Source organism: Canis lupus, chromosome 20 (assembly GCF_003254725.2).
Source record: "Canis lupus dingo isolate Sandy chromosome 20, ASM325472v2, whole genome shotgun sequence".
In the NCBI taxonomy this organism is placed as follows: domain Eukaryota; kingdom Metazoa; phylum Chordata; class Mammalia; order Carnivora; family Canidae; genus Canis; species Canis lupus.
Genome location: NC_064262.1, coordinates 28,614,669 through 28,630,268, shown reverse-complemented (window position 1 = coordinate 28,630,268; position 15,600 = coordinate 28,614,669). Strand labels below are relative to the sequence as shown.

Below are 15,600 nucleotides of genomic sequence, written 5' to 3'. Positions count from 1 at the left end.
ACACACACCTATGTTTCCTTTGAGTGGCACATCACAAATGCAAGTCGTGCTTAATTTCTAGCCCCAGGTGGATCATTACACAAGTACCTGGTAGAAATTGGGTCTTTTCATAAGTCTACCCACATATATCATTATCTCATTTTTCCTGCCCTGAAGAGTGTGTCTATCCTGGTGATACCATTGTTTAAAGCCAAAAATATTTATAAAAGGTGTGTTTCACCTTGATTAAGACCTGTCAAAGGAACAGTTAGTTCGTGGTGTCAAAGTCATAATCAAGTAGATACATTTTCTATTAGTTATTTAAGAACTATTGGTGGGCAAGAGGAGGAAGTAGTCTTTAAAAAAGGAGTGAGGTCCCAAATTTTCCAATAGATAGGAGAAAAGAAATGATTTAAAACACTAAATTACATTGTCAGCATTTATTAAATGCTTTCTGCTTGCAATATACTATATCATGTGCTACAGATGAGCAAAGGCATTAGAATATCTATTCTGATACATGTGACAGTTCTTAATTTATTTATGGGAATATATGAACACCTACTCTTGCCATATTCTACAAGTTGGAAATTGTTGGGGGGATTTGGAAGTAGAAGACTTTGTATTTTTTGATGAAGTTGAGGTTGATAATTCCATGTCAATCATAGCAAGGATAATCGTGTTATACTGAAAATATGATATTGAAAAAGTAAATTCAAAAGGAGGAACAAATTCATCCAGATAGCCTAATTTATTCCTTGATAACATTAACCCTGAAATCTCAGAGGCTTAAGAACAGTGGTTTATTTCTTGCTTATTCTAATGTTCAGTGTGGAATGTGGCAGGGGGGGAGGAGGGGGACTCTGTTCCATGTAGTCACTCAGGGACCCAGGGAGATGGAAGTACCACCATTTTGTGACTGTGCCATCTCAACATGTGGCTTCCAGGCTCATGTGACAGGAGAATACAGAGAATAGAACTCATGGCCTGTTTGCTGGAATTTGTCATATGGCCCTAACTATTGCAAGGGAAGCAAGAAAATACAAGGGAACGTAGAGACTATTTTGTCTCTGTCACAGAAAACAACTAGGGATTCTGGATAAAAAATAGGAAATATTATAACAGAAATTCTATTTTGAGTATATGGAAATTGCTCAATATTCTAGTTTACCTGACTTGTCTGGACAATTCTATATCAATTCAAATTAACACAAGTGAACATGGTGTAACATAATTAAATTTTCATTGTAAAAGGAAAATATGGCTGTGGCTGAGGGCGGAAATTAAAAAAAAAGTACTCTCCTCTGAGAGAAAAATCTGCAAATAAAGATTATTTTAGGCAGTATAAATTAAAAGAATATTGGCTGAAATACACAATTCTGGCACTAGAGAAGTGCAACTCAAGACGCCCCTAGGGCCTCATAAGCTAATTTATTTCTGATGTACTTATAATTGTCCAGGCTAAGAAACACTTTGAGGGATAGACCACCATCAAGACAGATGATTTCTTGTCTCTTGAAATTTTATTTGCAATTCAGACATAAGACTAATTCTCTGTGAAACTGTTTTTAAGATTAGATAGTTCATCTACTGATGTTGCCCCTTATTTGCAAAAGCACCTGAGTTGGATTTCCCAGCAAAGGGAATGCTTTATAGGGCCTTTAGAGAAATAACTTTGTAGCAATTGTAGTAAATTTTATCCCACCTCATAAACTATCTTAAAATCTCTAAGGAAACAAAATTTAGCCAAGAACCTCAATTTATCACCTTCAAAAATTAACTTTCCCAATTCATAACAGGGACTGTGTTTTTAAAAAACCAATATCAAATATATGTATCAGGTCAATAACCTGCTCTTTTTATGTTAGAATTCCTAGACACAGAATTGATTTGCAAAATGGTGCTTCTCAACAAGATGTTTGTTATATTCTAAAGCAAGAGAGTGGAAAAATACATTTTTGAGAAATGGCTTTTAACATGAAGTAAAACTCAAATGATTTTTAGGTTAATTGCTCAGCTTGTGCCTGACATAAAATGAGTGTTCAAAATATATTTATTGAGTCCTCTATGTAACAGCTAACTCTCAATATTCTAAGTTAATCTATGTGCTTTTTTTAATTAGAAAATTATCTTCTATGTTTTTTATCATAATTATGGTCATCACTAGCAACTCTATTGACTAAGAAATGACTAGATCAGCTACCTATTCATTATATTTGACAAAAATAAGGGAACAATCTAAAACTGTACAGTTTGGAGAAAACGAGATACCTAAATAGATATGAATACCTTTGAGTAGTTGAAAGGACTGTACTGAGATTATTATTGTTGTTGTTCATGATGTTTTACCTCCCTTGTAAGTCTTGTAGCATTCTGCTGACATTTCAGCAAAATGTGTACTCCTCTAATTTCTTATTGTAAAATTCTGCCACAGAGATATCAAATCATGATGCCACGAGGTCCCCACAGGTTTCAGACAGTGTTTAATGGAGTCTGTCTCTACAATTTGACATGTGAAGTTGGGTTGGAAATGGCTGATTAAAAAATTTGGAGTCAACATATGCAGCCAGCCTGCATGGAACAAGATAACGCCCCGGGTGACAGCCTGTGGCTTTGATGTAGGACAATTGGAGCGGATCTTACACTCCTGATAGGAAGTCAGACTGCTGCACCCAGCAAGGAAAAAAATTCTGAAAAATTCATAAGCTTCCCTATCATTCATAATTAATCTCTAAGTCAACAAGCACTGGCAATTTATACTGGCCAGCACTGGAGAATAGCCAAAGATTGGAGCTATACCTTGTCCTGCAAACACCCCCTGAAATGATTCATTTCATCTCAACCTTTGGTTTCTTTTTTTTTCAACCTTTGGTTTCTTATCAGGAAAGCAGAGCTGCAGAAATTCAGGAGACGGTCTTCAACATAAACCGGGATATTAGCCGGCATAATTTATAGGGTGAAGGCATCAGTTCTACCCATAAACAGGTGTTCTAGGAAAAGGTTAAGGTTCCACAGAGATCCAGATTGGGATTTTTCTGACAAACTCTAGCATCTCTATAGGCCAGTGATTCTTAGCCAGATGGTGAGGTGGGAGTACTGTTGCCCCTCACTCCCACCCTTTCCCTGCCCCGGGAGCATTTGGTGAAGTCTAGAGACAGTTTTGGTTGTCATCATTGAAGGAGAGAGTGTTAATAGCACCTAGTGGCTAAGAAGCCAGGGACCCTGATAAACATCCTATGATGCTTAGGACAGACCCCACAACAAGGAGTTATGCAGCCCTAAATGTCAATAGTGCTGAGGTTGAGAAATCCTGCTGTAGACGTTTGACCTCAGGCAAGAAACATATTTGCCCTGACAACATTTGATTATGGAGGCAAAGAGATGCTGCCAAACTGACATAGAGGCTTAGCTTGATCGTGTTAATCCTCTAGCTGTTAAACATTTCCCAATATTACCAGCTGGGCTGAGATCTGAAATAATTTGAGGAAAGAAAGAAGAATGGGAATTGTAGCCGTTCATGCTGTGGTTAAGAAATTTGTTCGAGAAGGTGCCAGGTTCACAAGACAATAGTCTGGACAGGTATTTGTGGAACCCTGCTTTAGAGGTTATTTCACGGAGACATGTAAAGCACAGAGGACGGCTGGAAGCTTGCCGGCAGCATTCTGAGTGTCTCAGCTCCACCCGGGTGTGGTGCGTGCTCCAGCTACAAGCTACTGTGTTCCAGCAGGAAGCTGCAGCAGCGTCCCTGGAAGCACACATTTTCTCTAACATTCTGCCAGGTGTATTCCGGCCAAACCATATTCACAAACCAGGTCCCCAGCCTTTTGCTCAGAGGGTCAGGGTGATGCAAACGTACAACCACCAATCCTTGATTTAAAATCCAGAGGTGCTTCCCAGGACCAAATCAGAACACAAGAGGTAGAAAACCTAGGGGGTGGGAGAGAAGTAGGGTAAGGAGGCGGGTGTTTAGGTAGGTGATCCTTTGATTCCTTCATCTAATTCACCTTAAGATGAAAGTAGAAAAACTCTGCTCATTTCCAATCAGGAAAAAGACTTTGGCCTCTGTCCTCACTAAATTCCATTTACACTAATCTTTTTAGGTTTCCCAACATCATTATTTCATAAAGAAAAAAAAATAATGCTTGGTGCTAACAGGTATATTTTTGGGGACTCTGTCACTGTAACGAGAAACCACACTAATCTTGTAGAAAAAGAAAGAGTTTGCAATGAATGGTTTTACCCATCTTAAGCCAGTTTCTCTTCCCTAATAAACTGCACAGTGAGCATGATGTTGAGATTTCTGAGGCTCAGGTTTCTATCATCGTGCTCTTGCTAAAAACATTTTTAAGCATAAATGGATGTATATTTTCCATATGATTTCTGCATGAACAAAGCTGCAGTGGAGAAACACACTGAGCCAAAGAAATGTCTCCAATAGGTTGTCGAATGGGATTCTTTGTGCTGTTCAGGACTTGGAGACACAGATGGTAGGTGGACATTCACACCCCCTAGAGTTTATTGAGAACCTCCAGCTTGACCTGCTGGTCCTAATCCTCATCGCACTGACCCTCCCCACCAGCCTTGCCCCATGGGTATAGAAGCAAAAAGACCAGGAATGGAGAGGAGAAGAACTGATAGAAAGAAAGAGAACTATCAGTGTTCCTAAAGCATGAGCAAGTGGCGATCGCCATGGCTTTCCTTTATTCTCCCTGTAGGGCTACCTGTTGCTCCTCCTCCAAGAAAGTAACAGAAAGACTGGGATGCCTGCAGGACAGTAGGCATCCCATTTTTCCTGTGGGATGATTCCTTTGCAGCCAGCTGATTGACTGTTTTAGTTGAGCAGATCTGAGACACAAAGAGAACTAGAGGAAGATGGTACAATAGGGGAGCACCAGTGGCCTGTTTTTACTACCACAATTTGGTATGGCAAAGATGCATGGCTTTTCATGCACCAAGTGCACGCTGAGAAAGGGAGCTGAGCTAGAGCCATCCTGTAGGAACTTCATCCTCATGGGTAGATGCTGGTCCAGGGAACTCTCACAATAGGAGGTTCTAGAATGGAGTACTGAGGATGAGAGCTGATGTGTGAGTGGAAGATGAGAGGCTGAAGAAAGTCTCTCTCATGAGAAGACATCTCTGCAGGACTAGGATCTCCTGAGCTTCAGAGCCCATTTCAGGTGTGCTGTTGCCCTGTTTAGAATGCTCACACCCCACTCTGTTCAAAGTCACCCCTTGCCATCTTTCTTCTGTAAGGTCAGGTTTCCTACCACATCCTGTCTTCCAGACTCCTTTCTCAAAGACTCTTATAAAACCATGCACTTGCCATCACAGAATTCAGGTTAGTGTGCAGTTGTACATCCATTATTATGATTGCTGATTGATGCCTGTTTCCCCATTAGATTGTAAGTTCCATGGTTTTAGCTCCACATGATAATCTTAGAGAAAAGCATAGAGCCTGGTTTGTGAGGTGCTTAAATTCTTTTGGAAAAAAGAAGGAAATGAGCTTTCTGTATATAGCATTCCTGATAGTGCCTTCTCACAGCATTTACCACTGTGGAACTTGGTATTATTATTATTATTATTATTATTATTATTATCATCATCACACATATCTGATGCTTCTATAAAACTAGAAATTTCTAAGGGCAGGAACTTTATCTGCTTTCTCTCTGAATCTCCCATAAAACCTTAAAGAAAGAAATGATGAGCATGATCTTTGTTCTTTGACAAATCCATATGAACAAAAACCTAGACTGGATTCTCATCCTTTAAAGTTGACCCTCAGACTTCCTAATATAAAATCTTGTTTTGAAGAACTCTGATTCTTCAATCACTGAATCAATGACTTCAATATGTCTACATGGTCTCCAAAATTCCTCTGCTTTATTCTCGATTCTGTTCCAGACTGCCTTACATAATAGGCAGGAAGGCATAAAGGGTGCTGCGTGTAGATGAAAAGAGGGAAGAATGACACGTTAGGCCTTTTGTTCTCCAGAGGGAACTTAGTTGGCAAAAAATCATATTGAATCATATACCATGTCTGTACCTATAGAGGAATTAAAAAGTATTTATTTCAGGGTGGCCTTATTAACTAACAGATTCAAAGGCAGTAAGAAAATAATCAGAAGGAACAGTAGTGAGCTAAATCTGGCAGCACAAGGGATGAAGGCAATTCGGAAAGGTAGCGGCTTCCTTCTTCAATAATTGAAATCCTATTTCACAGTCCACAGATTTTGTGGCTGTGCCTTGATACCACAATAAAAGTATTTCTGGAATCAAGGAAAGAATTCAGCTTTTTATTTTTGACGTTAAAGATAAGTACAGGAGCTATTTTTCTCACTTTTATTCTACTTTAGCATAGGAAACCAATACCCCCAGGAAACTGGTGAATCACTAAATAACCAGAAAATGCCAGAACAGACCCACTCAGTCTCAGTTATGTGAGACACTTAACTCCTAAAGAAGCTTACACGGGAATCCTTACAAGGAAGCCCCAAGCACTGGGGATGCTAGTTCCTTATGACTGCCTTATGTACTCCTCTACAAGCACAATTTCCCCACTCTGAATGTTAGTGCTTCAGAAATCACCCTGAAAACTGGTAGTGTTCAGTGAGTCATAGGATTTTCAAACTAGTCCATTTTAATACCCTCCTTCACTTTGCTATTCAACAGAATTAGAAGCTGAGAGGTCAGGACACTAGCTTGATAATTTAAAATTCTTATTTAAGAAATCTGGACCTCTGGGAAAAAAACAGTTTCTAAAAAGGATCATAATAGAGGCAGTTCATTCTTTCCTTCTTTCTTCTTTCCCTTCTTTCGATCAGTATCTATGAAACATAGATTATACCAGGTAATGTGGTAGGGGCTAGGAATATAATGAGAAGCATAAGTAAACTAACTGGCTCATCTTTCATGAAATGTATTACCTAATGTAGGATGAAGACATTAATTATGCACATTAATATAAACTTACAAATTGATTATTGCTGCAAAGAATGAGAACAAGATTATGTGACAGACATCTGATCTAGTAGATCTTGAATTGAGAACAAAAGGTAACATAGAGATTGACTAGGCAAAGAGTTGAAAAGCGCATTGCAGACAGGCATAGTATGTGCAAAGGGCCCGTGACAGGAGGGCATTTGGAAGCATATGGCTGGAGTATAAGGCAAGGAGGCGAAGTGTATGAAATAAGGCTGGGGTGATATACAGAGGTCAAGCCATGCATAGGGTCATGGAAACACTTTGCATAGGCTCTTTTAGATCATGGAAGGTTATTTTTCTTTATCCTAGATGCAATAGAAAAGTGCTAGAAGTTGTTTTTTTTTTTTAATATTTATTTATTTGAGAGAGAGAGAGTGAGCAAGCACAAGTGAGAGGACCAGAGGGAAATGGAGAGAGAATCCCAAGCAGACTCTGGGCTAAGTGTGGAGCCCAACACAGGGCTTGATCTCACAATCCTGAGATCATGACCCGAGCCAAGAGGGTCGGGTCTTGAAACCAAGAGTTGGGCACTTAACTGGCTGTGCCACCTAGGTGTCCCAAGCACTAGAAGTTTTAAAGTTGGCAGGCAGGGCGGAAATATCAGAGGAGGGATGAGAAATTGAAATATAAGCATATAAGCATTTCATATAGCTTATATGGAGAAATGATCAGAAGGATTAAGAGTGAATGGTGGTTTTGGTAGCCAAGTCTTCTAAATATACCAAGTGCCTACATTGGGCCAGGTGCTTTATAGTGTCATAAACTTCTTTGATTGTTACTACAACCCCATAAAGAAGGGCTTTTTATGTTAAAAAAAAAACCTTTTTATTTTAGAATAGTTTTAGACTTATAGGAAAGTAGCAAAGATAGTACAAAGAGTTCCTTTATTACCCCACACCCTCTAATAAGACCTTTAATAGGTCCCTCTGTTGTTACTATCTTTCATTACCATGGTATATTTGTCAAAACTAATGAACCAATATTGATACATTATGATTAATTAAACTCCATAATTTGCATGGCCTTTCTTAGTTTTTCCCCTAAGGTATTTTTTCCGTTTCCAGGATCCCATCAAGAATGCTATATTCTATTCTGCCTTTATGTCTCAGACTCCTTTGGGTTTTGTGAGTCTTTCAGACTTTCCTTGTTTTTGATAACCTTGACAGTATCAAAGAGTAGTAGCCAGGTATTTTCTAGAATGTCCCTCAGTTTGGTAAATACTGGTATTTCTCATGGATAGACTAGGTTTATGGGTTTTGAGGATGAAGACTACAGAAGTGAACAGCCATTGTCAACATACCAAATTGAGGGTACAAACTATCAACATAAGTTATCACTGATATTCACCTTTACCGCCTGGCTAAGATAATGTTTTCCAGCTTTCTCCACTATAAATCTACTTCCTCTCCAGCTCCTCTCTTCATACTGCTTTCTTTGGAACCGAGTCACTAAGTTTAGCCAAATGTTTTGGTACTAGTCCGTGAGTCGTATCAACATAAATTATTTGGAATTCTGTATGGGAAATCTGTTTCCTTTATTTATTCAGTCATTTACTTATTACAATATGGACTTAAGGATATTTATTTTTTACTTTACATTATAGTAGCCCTATGTGTTATTTAAAGTGTTGCTCTATTGTTATCAATTAGACCTTTGGGAGTTCTTCTGTTGGCTTCTGTGTCTTTTTAACATATGCCCATTATTTTGTGGAGTGTGTGTGTGTGTGTGTGTGATTTTCCTTTTTGGCACTAAATAATGCTCCAGGTTCCTCTTGTATATGGTCTACCACACCCCTAGAATTAGTCATTTTTCCAAGGAGTCCTGGCTACTTTAATGGGAGAATGGCATTAGATGTGCTCATTGCTGCTAGGGAAAGAAGGATTTTTTTTTTAAGATTTTATTTATTTATTCATGAGAGACAGAGAGAGAGAGAGAGAGAGAGAGAGGCAGAGACACAGGCAGAGGGAGAAGCAGGCTCCATGCAGGGAGCCCAACGTGGGACTCCATCCCGGGTCTCCAGGATCATGCCTTGGGCCGAAGGTGGCACTAAACCGCTGAGCCACCAGGGCTGTTTGGGATTTTTATCCTCAATTTAGATGAGAATACAAATGATTAGAAAGGTTAAATGACTTAAGTAAAAGACAGTAAGTCTTAAGTGCCCAGTAAAAGACATAGCAAAAGATTCAATCAGCTACCTTTCCTCCATTCTCCTTTGTAAGAACACTGTAAATTTCATTCCATACCCACCATTTCCCTCATTGGCTCATATACTTTGAGGAAAGCTGATCCTATCCCCAGCTCCAGTAAGGGTCCTCCCTGGCTTAAGTCATTCAGCAGGTCCCCACAGGGCTCAAATCATGGATGTGAGACCTCTGTATAAAGTATATGCACCAATCAGATGCAAGATGACATTCTCTAGAGGGTTTCTGGGTAAGAGATGCTCTCACCTTTCTGAGAAAGATGCTGGGGGAAATTGTCTTTTCCTGCTGGATGTAAGTGGAACTGTAAAAAGAACCTATGGCAGGATAAGATGATAAGAGACCCACTGTGAGAGAAACAGAAGGTTGAGACTTTGTTGAACTCAGTAATTTATAACCGTAGTAGAGCACAAGATCATATACAGTTGAAGATTCTGCTACCAATTAAAGATGGAAGGTGATTCACCCATTCATTTACTTATAATTTATAATATGCTTACTTTGCTTCTAGAAAAGAATTAGGTGGCTTCCAACAAGGCATGGATGCAACAAACCTCTATAAACAAAATTAAAAAGGACAAGAATCAGCTGAAAACTGGAAGTGGCCACTTCATTCAAAAAACCCAGGCTAGTAAAAAAACAAACAAACAAACAAACAAAAAAACAACCCAGGCTAAGGAAACATAGTAGAACAGAGCAAAAACAGGACTCAGAATTACTAATCACGAAAGCAAAACAAAGAACTTGATGAATTACTTTGCTTGCATAATCAAATTTCAAAACTGCTAGTTTTGAGTCCTGAAGGGAACCTGTCACAGACAATCTGCAAAGGAGACACTGAACTCCATAAAGGTTGGCATCAGAGGGAGTGGTTTCACGATGCAGGAGGATTCCTCCTAAGGTCATTTCTTATGTGTTCTCAATAAAAGCCAAGGGTTTAAAGGATAGTTCTGTGAAGCCTTCCAAAGAAACCCAACCCAACCCAGAGTGTACTACCCATGGGTAGAGTTTTAGGGAACTGATTTAAGATGGGAGGACAAAGAATCTCAAGGAATAAAATAGTTAACATGCCCCTTGGCTTCTGCCATCAACTATCAGTTGTCTTGGTTTCATTTTTAACTGGAGATTCATCGCAGATAGCATGGAAATGAAAATCGGCTTTGAGTTCACTAAATCACAGTTGAGAATTCTGACCGTGGAGTCAGAGACCTAGGTTGTAATTCTCATTATTCATGTTTTGGCCACCATTCTTTAGTTATTGGTTTTCAAACTGTGTTCTACTGAGTCCTGGGGTTCCCTGTAGGTCCTGGGGGAGGGCTGCATAGAGGCCAATGGTGGGGCTCCAGATTTTCCACCCTTGCTTCCAGCAGAGCAGCTTTAGACTTTAATCCCTGAAACATTTCATTTGAAAAAAGGATCCTGCTACTAAAACAACTGCATGGCAGTAACAGAAACCTATTTTTGACACTGAAATATATCCCCGTACATGTTCAAGGACAGAGAAGTAGTGGGCATACAGATGTCATAACGTTAACTGTAGTAAAAAAGTCTCCAAATATGTTCCCTAGCCAGCCCCTCCTCCCTGTCTTCTCGTGCCCCTCCTGATTTCGGATGGGCAATCTATTTTCTCTCTCTTGGAATTTGGGCTGGCTCTGTGACTCGCCATGGATGACAGGATGTGTGGCTCAATTATGCTCTGGCGCTTCTGAGTGCAAGCCTTGTGTGGACTGGAAACTTCTATTTTCTAGCTCTCAGTGCCCAGCTGCAATGTAAGGTGAAGCCCAACACACATGGAGCAGCTGTGGGGAGGAGGACTGAGGCAGTCAGCTGAGACCATGAGCATCAGCTATAAGCGGCCTTCTGTGTTCCAGCTCAGTGGATGCTGCAGACGACTGCGAGCCCAGCTGATACTGTGCAGAGCAGAAGAAGCACCCACTTAATCCCTGCCAACCCACGAAATCATGACAGATGACAAAATGGTTGTCCTTTAAGCCAAAGTTTTGGGATTAGTTTGTTATGTACTCACAGATAGCTGAAACAGGGAGTGTTTGTTTTCTTCTAAGTAGTTTTCAGATTCTTTAAAATATTCTTTTGCAATAGACATGTGATTTAATCCCCTTCCTTGTTTAAAAATGAGCTATAAAAGTGTGTCAGTAGAGAAATGACATCTTTTGCTTTTATGATTACTTCCTTTGTCCAGTTTTTATAATTAACAGTGTGGTCACTGGCCACCAAGGCATGATGTGGTCATGGAGCAGAATAAAGCTAACCAATACTCACAGGTATTAAAGTTGACCTGTCAACACATACGCATGCACACACACGTACACACACACCCGACACAAGTGATCCAGAAATGTATAATCAAAGAAACAATTAACAGACTTTCTATGAAAGTGTTTAGTGGAGTATAAACATACCATGTAAATCAAAGAAGTGGTGATAATGATGCTAATGTTTAGAAGAGAGGGGAGCTTAAAATATTCTGCCTCCAACAGTTCAGTTGAGGGGTTCGTATATGAAATGACCCATTTACTCGCCAGTCAGGAGAAAAGTACAAATGAACAATGGTGCTCAGAGAATAAATTAACTGTATTCCAATGAATGAATGAAAAAAAAGCCCTATGTATTTCTGGCAAACAGAGGAGTTTTACTTTTCTGTATATTTCAGAAGCATAATATACCTGTGCTTTCTTATAGTGCCAAAACAATACCCAAGAAACCCCTTTATTCCTAGTTATTTCAGAAAGTCAGGCAGGAGAGGGAGTCAGCAGATCAGCTGACATCACTGGGCTGGAAGGTATCTTTGGTTCCAAACAACATAAATACCTGTATGTGTTAACTGTGAACCTGACAGATATTTCTCTTGAGTTTCTGAAGTGTTTTTTGTTTGTTTGCAATTGGAGTTTTTTGCAGTTGCAATTTTTATGCAAATGGCATCACAAGTCATAATGTAAAGAAAAAAGTGATTAGTCTGCAAACAAAGGGTGGTAATTTAAATCCCCATGTTTCATGATGGCACATGCTTGAAGATTTACCATTTCCATTCCTTTCATGTTTGCCTTTTTGAATGTCCTGCTTATGGAGTATATTTCGTGAAGGCATCTTGCCTGCCTAGTATTGGTGATTCATAGTAAGTGAAGTCCAACTGAGTATTTTAGTATGCATCTCAAAATAACCATTTATTTGATATTATGCAATTTGGTATCTTTCACTTGGGGAGTGTCCTAGGGTGGACTGTAACTAGGCTGGAATATATTTTAAGTTGTCAGGGACCAGAAAGTTTGCCATCACTACACATACCCTTTGGTCTCATGCTCCTCCCCATACAGTGATGCCCAGAAGATGCTGGCCTCATGTTAGTTCTTAGTGACGTAACTGTGATAATGGTGATGGCTGTGGGCTGCCACCAAGCAGCAAAGCTGCAGCAGCTGTCACCACAGCCTGGGAACGGCCATCAGGAATGGTTTTCTTCCTTTACGGCCAAAGGCTTGGAGCTCAAAACAGCACGAGGAGCTTTGTTTATGGCAGAGAAGAGGGATCAACAGTCTTGTTTGTGTAGATTAGGGTTCGGGGGGACTAAAATGGGGGCAGGAATCTCTCCCATCTGTTCTTGTTTTTCTAAAGGGCTGATGTCACTGAACAAGTTAAAATGGCTAAAATTCCCCACTCACTGCCCTCAATATCGGTTTATAGGTTGCTAAATTCACACTGACCTCCTCAGGGAATCAGTGAGAAAGTCCCAAATGTAGCAGGAGATACTGCAAAGTGCCATCTGATTCAAGTAGAAATCATTTCTATTAACAGCCAGGGGCATTTTATTGGGAGACTGTTAATAAATTCTAAGGAATAGCACTTAACTGCTGCCAACTCAAGGAACTTCTTCTTGGTTTTAATTAAATGACAAGAAGGTAAATAATCAGACAAGGCGGACTGTGAGACCCCAGAGGTACCAGGAATTTAGGGCCAGGATGGGTTGGTTTGAACATTTGCAATTTTCAGTGGTGAGCACCAGGACTACTTTATCTTTCTGCTACTGTTATCTATTGTACATTTTCAAATCTTGTCCTTCAATTTCTTTTTTTTTTTTTAAGATTTTATTTATTTATTCATGAGAGACACAGAGAGAGAGGCAGAGACATAGACAGAAGGAGGAGAAGCAGGCTCCATGCAGGGAGCCCGATGCGGACTCGATCCTGGGACTCTGGGATCATGCCCTGAGCCAAAGGCAGATGCTCAACTGCTGAGCCACCCAGGCATTCCTTGTCCTTCAATTTCAACATGTGCATGAAGAGTTGTTATTGCTGCTTCCTGGTTACCTTTCACTCTTTTTTTTTTTTTTTTTTGCTTTCACCTTAACAAGTCTGTGGTAAAATCCCGTATTAGTACTTTTTTTTTTTTTTTTTTTTTTTTTTACAGTTTACAAAGAATTTTCAAGGACATTGTCTCACCTGAACAGCACAACTGCTGTGCAATATTGCTGTGAAGTAGGTGGTATTGAAATAAGTCATACCTGTCTTACAGCTGAGGAAATTGAGGTCTAGAAAGGCAAAAAAACCAAAAAACAAAACAAAAAAAACAAACAACCCCCCCCCCAAGAAAAAACAAACCACCCAGAGCAAAGCACTCATCTAATCCTGTCATGCATTCAACAACTAGTGAGCACATGCTATGCTAGCTGTGTCATGACATTAGTTGCTAAAGGACTATGGTTAGAATACATTTGGAAGCAGAGATCAGGATTTAATAAAAATTTTCATTGGTTTATCAGGGTTTCTCAATCATAGCACCACTAACATTTTGGAATGGATAGTTCTTTTTGTAGGGCCTGACTTATTAATAGTAGGATGTTTAGTAGCATACCTGGGTCTATTCAATAGAGGTCATTGTTACCCTTTCCCTCATTGTAATAACCAAAAATGTCTCTAGACATTGGCAAATGTCCCCTGGGAGCAGAACAGAGAACCAATGAGAACTGAATTTTGTGGCTTTCAGTTCATGTATAAAATGGGTACATACATTAATGACTACCTAATAGCACTGCTATGGTTAATGAATTGACCACAAGTGATCCAAAAGTGGGAGATGGTCCTATATTATTATTCTTATTCAGATTTTCTAATATTTTTAAAAGATATTTATTTATTTAGCGGGGAGAGAGAGTATGAACAGGGGAGGGATGAGGAAGGGCAGAGGCAGAGAGAGAAGTAAACCCCCCACTGAGCAGGGAACCCAATGCAGGGCTTGATCCCAGGACCCTGAGATCACAACCTGAGCCGAAGGCAGATGCTTAACCAATTGAGCCACCACCCAGGAGCCTCCAGATCATCTAATATTTATATTGTGTTTACTATGTGCCCCGCAAACAGGAAGAAGGAGGCATTTTCGGGCCTAACTTCTAGGCTTTGCCTCCATTCGTGCTCTGTTTTCTCCACTGGCTGGCAACTCTTCTAAGTCTCCCACCTAGCCAAGTTTCATTTTGTTCTTGGTCTCACCATCTGTAAACATCTTGTTCTAGTCTGTTACAATCTCGTGTCACCTAAGTTGTAAGGAAGCTTTCAGATTTGGAAAGACTTTTCTCAGGCTGACCTTTTAGAACTTGCCATGCTCAGAGGTTCCATGTCATCTTGTTCTCTTTCTCATGATTAACCCAACAAAGTCCATCAGTCCCTGATGTTTATCATTAGAAGGAATTGGGGATACTGTAACTGACTGTTCCCCAAGTGTCCATGGTAGCAGCGAGAGGTGGTAAGGAGAGGAAGAAGAGAAATGGAGTTGACATTGTCAGCAATTTTCTCTAAATGGGCCCCAGAATATAATTCTTATTCCAGAATGTGAAAGGCAGTGTAACAATTTTTTTTGTTTCCTTTGTTACTAGGCTGTGATTTGACAGCTTTCAAGAGTTTTGATATTTATTTGTAGAAAAATTTCCTAGTTCTAACAATGAATACTTCTTGAATAAGGAATGGCTGATGTTTGATTTTGTCCGAACAGTATTTTCTCCAAGCAAAACATTAATTAATTTTTCCATGTTGCACTTGAACTGCAAAAAAAAAAAAAATGCATTCTTCCATTTCATTTTTTTCCGTTTTACCTTAGGTGACTTATAAACACTTTCTCTATAATAAGAAACATGAATCGAATCTAAAGAGACTGTATACAACGAACTTTAAAACCATACTGTAAACATAATTAAGAGATAATGCCAAGAGAATAGAATGTCATCTTGAGATAATGACCTCCAACTGCCGTTAAAAGTATGGAAGGAGAAGAAAACCGATGCCCAGAAATACAGATTGGCTATTAGCCAAGACCTTCACTTCAATGTCAGTGCCTTAGGACTCCCTGAGTGATAACTGAATCACTGCTTTGTAAAACATAGTCAATTTCCCATCATTCTCAGGAGAAGAGTTGTAGGGCATAAAACAAAACACAACAT

General features: G+C 39.6%; 1 protein-coding gene and 1 long non-coding RNA gene across 10 annotated transcripts in view; one reads left to right on the top strand and one right to left on the bottom strand.

The window, feature by feature from the left end:
• The window catches only part of CADPS (calcium dependent secretion activator), a 460,562-nt gene that overhangs the window by 269,780 nt on the left and 175,182 nt on the right, over window positions 1-15,600 (bottom strand). The window lies entirely within an intron of this gene.
• On the top strand, window positions 5,034-11,328 carry LOC112666008 (uncharacterized). The gene is made up of 2 exons (XR_003140658.2): window positions 5,034-5,156; window positions 10,910-11,328. It is a non-coding gene; the product is annotated as an uncharacterized LOC112666008 (long non-coding RNA).